General features: G+C 44.6%; 1 long non-coding RNA gene across 1 annotated transcript; it reads left to right on the top strand.

The window, feature by feature from the left end:
• The first annotated feature begins 11 nt into the window (after nt 1-11).
• On the top strand, nt 12-4,643 carry LOC138663445 (uncharacterized). Its single transcript, XR_011318189.1, has 3 exons — nt 12-778; nt 3,579-3,632; nt 4,537-4,643. It is a non-coding gene; the product is annotated as an uncharacterized lncRNA (long non-coding RNA).
• The last annotated feature ends 2,526 nt before the right edge of the window (nt 4,644-7,169 follow it).

Raw genomic sequence — 7,169 nt, 5'->3', positions numbered from 1 at the left:
CCCTGAAACAAATATTGTAAAAGTCACAGACAGATGGAGAAGTCACATCTATGATCAGCTCTAATCCTGCCATCTCCACCGTTCTCATTACACAAGTATAAAACATATAATACTGGTGGATAAAACAACACTGAACACAAGACCTTCACAGCCATCTACACATTGTGACAGAGTCAGTGGTAAGCTGATAGAGGGGAGATATGTGTCACTGCGCTTAACAGTTTCAGGGATGTGAAACCAGAGCATTTTTCTCCAGCACACTACGTGTTGTGAGGGTTAAGTTGCATAAACAGGGCTGGTTTTATGCGGACCTTCACAGAGTGGGTGGGAGAAGGTCCACTTTATCTCCCCTGGCAGACCTGCCAGGACCTGCATGAGGTCATGATCATGTGATCAATCACATGATGGGGAAGTTACAGGCTTGGGTTGAAATAACCGAGCTCTACAGGCAGTCTGGGTTCAGCTAGCCTGGAGAGAGGACTCCAGAGGCTTTGTGGCTCGTCGACTACAGACTGAACCTGTCCTGCTCCAGAGCGGGGTGCCACCAGCAACATACGGACTGTGCTGCTCCAGAGCGGGGTGCCACCCACAACATATGGACTGTGCTGCTCCAGAGCGGGGTGCCACCTGCAACATACAGACTGTGCTGCTTCATTTTGTTTTCTTTTGTTCCTGTTTTAGCCAAAAAGGCTGAGTTTGTTTTCCCCACAAGTTGGTTTATGCTGCCTTACATTAAAGAGACGGTGTTCCCATTTTTCCTACCTCTGTGTGCCGCCACGTGAGTAAACTACCACAACATCATAAAGCCTCTTTCACACTTGTCTCTGGTACGTGAGGTGACAGTTTTCACACGTACTGTAAACATGTACACATGTAGACCCATTCAAATGAATGGGTCTGTGCACATGTCAGTGTGTTTCCTTGGACCGTGTGTCCCACACGTAGACACATCTGTTTTTTTTTACTATTAGAGAACACGGCACTCAATAGATGTAGGGATTGGAGGTGCTCAAGTAGGGTGTCCACCCCGTAGAATACAGATGAATAAAACTTGGCACTCAATGTGAGAAGAAAAGCTTCTTAATTTATTGATGCATCCAGACAAACAAAACTGCTAAACGTTTTCGGTCCACACCGGACCTTCCTCAGAGCGTTTCTTTGACATTGACTATGAATATATAAATAAATATAGTATCACATGATGCAGAAATACATGTCATATAATGCAAAACAAGAGAGATATATACTAGTGAATTTAGCACAAATATATACGTGATGCTCCATCTGGTTAAAGGAACATGTGTCGGAGAGATGAATCTATCCAGAAAACAGGTGCTCCGTGCGTGGTGGAGATCTAGTCCGTGCTGAGTCGCTGGATAAGAGAAGTAACAATGGTGCTGGAGATGGAAGAGCGCTGATGAATGTGTGACCAGAGGCAAATAAGTCTCTCCTTGGCCTTCGGGGTTTGGGTCTTCGCTCTCCAAGCTCCTTTATGCCTCCAAAAAATAGTCCACCAATTGAGACTTTCATCTCTCTGGTGGAAAGGGACATTGATGTTTTCCATCGAGATTTACACCTTGGCAAATTTCATTTTCACACTAACTTATCATCATCCGAGAAACTGGCCCTAGATCAGCTGTCTGCTGATAAAACACTTGTGGTTAAACCAGCTGATAAGGGTGGGGCAATAGTGATTATGGATAGGACAGATTATATGGAGGAGGCTTACAGACAGTTGAATGATTCTGACATATATAGAGTCACTTCACAAAACCCTCTCAACAGCATTGCCCAGAAAATTAAGACCCTACTTGAATTCCATGAACAGGAGGGCACTATAGATAACAAGCTCAGGACCTTTCTTACTAAAACTGATCCTATAACTCCAATATTCTATCTTTTGCCCAAAATTCATAAACAACTGTTTAAACCACCTGGGCGCCCTATAGTGTCCCTCACTGACTCCATTCTATCCCCTCCAGCTATAGTATTGGAGAAAATCCTTACACCTCTGGTCAAAGCTACCAGCTCCTTTATTCTAGACACTAATGATTTCCTTGGACTCATTAGGGCACTTGACACTATCCCCTCCTCTTCACTGCCAGTTACCTGGGATGTGAGCAGCCTATACACGTCCATAACACATGAGAAAGGTATACTAGCTGTAGACAGACTCCTTAATGAAGCAGGCACTCATATAAAGATACGTCGCTTTTGCACAGACCTCTTAAACCTGGTCCTCAGGGATAACTACTTTATGTTTGAGGATACCTTCTATATTCAACAACAGGGCACCGCTATGGGCTCGCACGTAGCGCCCCCGTATGCTATCGCCTGTATGTCATCCTTCGAGAAAAACTTTGTGTACACCCATCCTCTATTCCAAACCCACTCGCGCATATGGCGCCGCTACATAGATGACATATTTTGCATTTGGGACGGCCCTATAGATTCACTCATTTCTTTTGACAAACACCTTAACAATGTGTGGCCAGAATTAAAATTCACTTTGCAGTATAACATGGACCGGATAAGTTTTCTGGACACCCTGATCTGTAAAAAGGACGGTGGTGAGTTACCTATTGACTTATTTTTGAAACCCACTGACAGAAACAGTCTCCTGCATTACAATAGTTGCAACCCTCCTTCTATTAAAAATGCCATCCCCAAATCACAGTTTCAACGGATAAACAGGATAGTCTCGGATGAAACCACCAAAAACATCAGACTAAATGAGATGCAACAGAAATTCTCGAATAGGGGTTACCCACAAAAGACACTACTACAAGCTAAACATACTAGTGTTTCTAACAATGCTAACGACAATAATAAACGCATTCCCTTTGTTAGCACCTTTCACCCCTTCTCCAATGTAGTACAATCGACCATCAGACGCCATTGAGGTCTATTACAAAAAAGTTATCCGACCATTCCCGAGTTTAAATTACCCTTTTTATCCCGTTTTCGCAGGGCTAAAAATTTACGGGACAGACTAGTGAAGGCGGATGTGGGTTCCAGGAGCACTATATCTAGACAAACTTTTTTACAGACACAAAAACAGGGCACCTTCCCCTGTCTTGGTTGCCTCCAGTGTAATAATGTCCAAAAAGGTTCCAAAGTGTTTCATCCTCATACGGGCCAGGGTATCCCGATCAAGGGTTATTATACATGCGATTCCTCATACGTACTATATCTAATTAAATGTCCATGCGGCCTTGCCTATGTTGGGGAAACCACCCAACCCATTAGGGATAGGGTTTCACAGCATAAATCAACCATTCGCTGCAAAAGAAATCATCTGCCCCTGCCATACCACTTCCACGAAAAGAACCACAATATTTCGCAACTGAGGTTCCAGGTTCTGGAACAAATTGCACCCAACAGGAGAGGTCTCAATAGGATTAAAATCCTCAAGAAAAGGGAGGCTTTTTGGATTTTTACCCTCCAGACCCTAGAGCCAAAAGGTCTCAATAGGGAATATGATGTCTCGGCCCTATTGTAATTTATTGTAAATTATTGTACATTATGTCTTTATATGTTTTGGTCCTATATACTAATTTATTTTCTTTTTCCTTTAGAACCGCTAGATTTCACCATGTTCACTACACTGGGCGCCGTTTATAGTCTGTACGGTACGATATCACTACCCTCCCCCTGTAGTATGGGTCCTCTCTTCCTATATCTTTTTCTCAGCACTTATGTTCTGTGCTTCTTCCTTTTTTCCCCCTCCCCTAACCTATACAGCTCATTACATTACACACATGCAGCGCTGTCATGCATCTTGCCTGCGGTCACATGACAGCTCCTTGCGCCCTGGTCAGCAGGGATTCTGTTCCCTGTTCTGTCCTCCCCTTTCCTCCAGCGCTCTCTGCGCATGCGCCATCTTCCTGTGGTCACATGACCACGATTGCATCATCAGTCACTGGGATTTATACCCGGAAGTGCCGCTCCTCACTCAGCATCTCTCCTTGCTGCTTGGCACATCGCTCTTCTAGGATCCGGACCTCCAGGTACGCTGGTGCTTTCCGCGGCCCTGGCCCCCGCTTTGTTTGCGGTACCTGTCTCCATTGTACTCACCCGGACATTTTTCTCTACAGCGCCGTTATCCCCACTAGGCTGTGCTCCTTACCGTGGCGCTTCATATACTAGTGTGCTCCGATTCTCCAGGTACATGTATTCTCTGCTTTTACATTCTACTACTACTTAGCACCTGTGTCCTTTTTTAACCCTTTCCTTCATGTTTAGTCTCTTGTAGCATACACTTGCTGCAGTATTTCTCCTTCTCTCTGACGCTCATCTATGCAGTTTAGCTTCCATATCCAGGTAGTTTCTGTTTGACATACTTTGCCTTCCTGCTGTGGGCACCTACCCACTTCTCCCTGCTCCCTTATTTACCTCTAGGTACTACATACGTGACTCCTTATCTCTACTCTCTCAGGACCCATACTGCCCATGCTCTTTTTTACCACTACTTGTGTACTCCTTGTGTGCCCTGTTATGTACATGTGCACGTTCTCACTCATTCCTTCTTTTTAGGTCTTCACGTTAGATCTACCACTAAGCAACTTTATAGATCTTCACCGGAGGCGCTTATTGTGTCTCACTTCTGGTCTTCAACCATTTGAGTAGTGCATATTTGCTATGTATCCTTTTTTGTTTCCCTCACTGAGCTAGGCACTTATTTGCCTCTGGTCACACATTCATCAGCGCTCTTCCATCTCCAGCACCATTGTTACTTCCCTTATCCAGCGACTCAGCACGGACTATATCTCCACCATGCACGGAGCACCTGTTTTCTGGATAGATTCATCTCTCCGACACATGTTCCTTTAACCAGAGGAGCATCACGTATATATTTGTGCTAAATTCACTAGTATATATCTCTCTTGTTTTGCATTATATGACATGTATTTCTACATCATGTGATACTATATTTATTTATATATTCATAGTCAATGTCAAAGAAACGCCCTGAGGAAGGTCCGGAGTGGACCGAAAACGTTTAGTTTTGTTTGTCTGGATGCATCAATAAATTAAGAAGCTTTTCTTCTCACATTGAGTGCCAAGTTTTATTCATCTGTTTTTTTTTACTGTCAGCATGGACGGCAAAATGTACCGCACACTTGCACATGGAGAACACACATTGATATCCTCCGTGTGACCCGCATCAGCACCGGAGAAGAAGCGATACAGTAACCGCTGTTCCCCGGCGGCAGGTGCTGAAGACGGTTCTCATCATTCTCTCCTGCTCTGCTGGCGGTAGGCGCGAGCAGAGGAGAATGATGAGAGTTATATTAAAGTCCAAACGATAAAAGCAGGTGGGGGCTTTTGGGACTATTACTCCCATCATCTGACTCCTGCTGTCGCTAATAAAAGTGACAGCAGGAACGGATGATCGGGGTATTCCTCACCCACCGCCTGCAATATATTGAAATAAATGAATGAAAAACCTGATGTGGGTTACCCCTATTTTCTTGAACCAACCAGGAAAATCTCACAGCGTGGGGCTGCAACCCCCAACTGTCAGCTTCAGCAATGTTGGCTATCAAGAGTAGAGGGGTACCCATGCTATTTTTTTAAATTATTTAAATAATTTTAAAAAATGGTGTGGGGTCCCCCCATTTTTGACAACCAGCCTTGCTAAAGCTCACAGCTGGGGGCTGGTATTCTCAAGCTGGTAAGGGGACATGGATATTGAACCCCTCCCCCCCCCCCGGCCTAAACACAGCAGCCTGCAGCTGCCCAGAAAAGGCAAACCTATTATAAGCACCAATTTTGGCGCTTTCCCGACTCTTCCCACTTGTCCTGTAGCGGTGGCAAGAGGGGTTAATATTTGTGGGGTTGATTTCATCTTTGTATTGTCACGTGACATCAAGCCCACCGCTTAGTAATGAAGAGGTGTCTATAAGACACCTCTCTGTTGTGAATTCGGTTGTCGAGCTGTCTCCTGTGGTCAGGAATGGTACTTCGGCTGGTTCTGTCCATGGACTTTCTCTGGTGGCTGTGGGTGTTTCTGAGTTTCCTTCCACAGGTGACGAGCTTAATTCGTTAGCTGGCTACTCTATTTAACTCCACTTGGATCATTGCTAGATGCCAGCTGTCAATGTTGTTCTACTTGTCTAGTTTGCTCCTGGATCGTTCTGGTTACCTGTTCACTCCAGCAGAAACTAAGTTCCTTTTGCTATTTACCTATTTGCTATTTTTCAGTCCAGCTTGCTATTGTTTATTTTGTCTTGCTTGCTGGAAGCTCTGGATGCAGGGTGGCTCTTCCGCACCGTGAGTCGGTTTTCCTGCACACTCTGCGTGGCTTTTTGTAGGTTTTTATGCTGACCGCAAAGTGACCTCTCCTATCCTCTGTCTGTTTTAGTAAGTCGGGCCTCTCTTTGCTAAATCTATTTAATCTCTGTGTTTGTCATTTCCATCTTAACTCACAGTCATTATATGTGGGGGGCTGCCTTTTCCTTTGGGAAATTTCTCTGAGGCAAGGTAGGCTTTATTTTCCTCTTTAGGGCTAGCTAGTTTTTGAGGCTGTGACGAGTTGCACAGGGAGCGTTAGGAGCAATCCACGGCTATTTTTAGTGTGTGTGATAGGCTTAGGGATTGCGGTCAGCAGAGTTTCCACTTCCCAGAGCTTGTCATATGTTATTGTAACTATCAGGTCTTTCCAGGTGCTCTTAACCACCAGGTCCACTATTGTCCTAACCACCAGGTCATAACAGTACAGCTGGCCCAAAGTATTAATGCATCTCAATAGAGGGATAAGAAGTTCTGAGACCATTTTTTTTCTTTGCAGCGTGTTTTGTCTCTCATTTCCCCTATACCTCTGGGTGGTTCGGGACACAGGCGTAGACATGGACATTCAAGGTCTGTCCTCTTGGATGGATAATCTCACTACAAGGGTACAAAACATTCAAGATTTTGTGGGTCAGAATCCGATGTCAGAGCCTAGGATTCCAATTCCTGATTTGTTTTTTGGTGATAGATCTAAGTTCTTGAATTTAAAAAATAATTGTAAATTGTTTCTTGCCTTAAAACCTCGCTCCTCAGGTGACCCTGTTCAACAAGTAAAGATCATTATTTCTTTATTACGTGGCGACCCTCAAGACTGGGCATTTTCCCTTGCGCCAGGAGATCCGGCATTGCGTGATGTTGATGCGTTTTTCCTGGCG

Source organism: Ranitomeya imitator, chromosome 2, assembly GCF_032444005.1.
Source record: "Ranitomeya imitator isolate aRanImi1 chromosome 2, aRanImi1.pri, whole genome shotgun sequence".
NCBI lineage: Eukaryota > Metazoa > Chordata > Amphibia > Anura > Dendrobatidae > Ranitomeya > Ranitomeya imitator.
The sequence above is the reverse complement of the archived record's forward strand: the minus strand, read 5'-3'. Positions and strand labels throughout refer to the sequence as shown.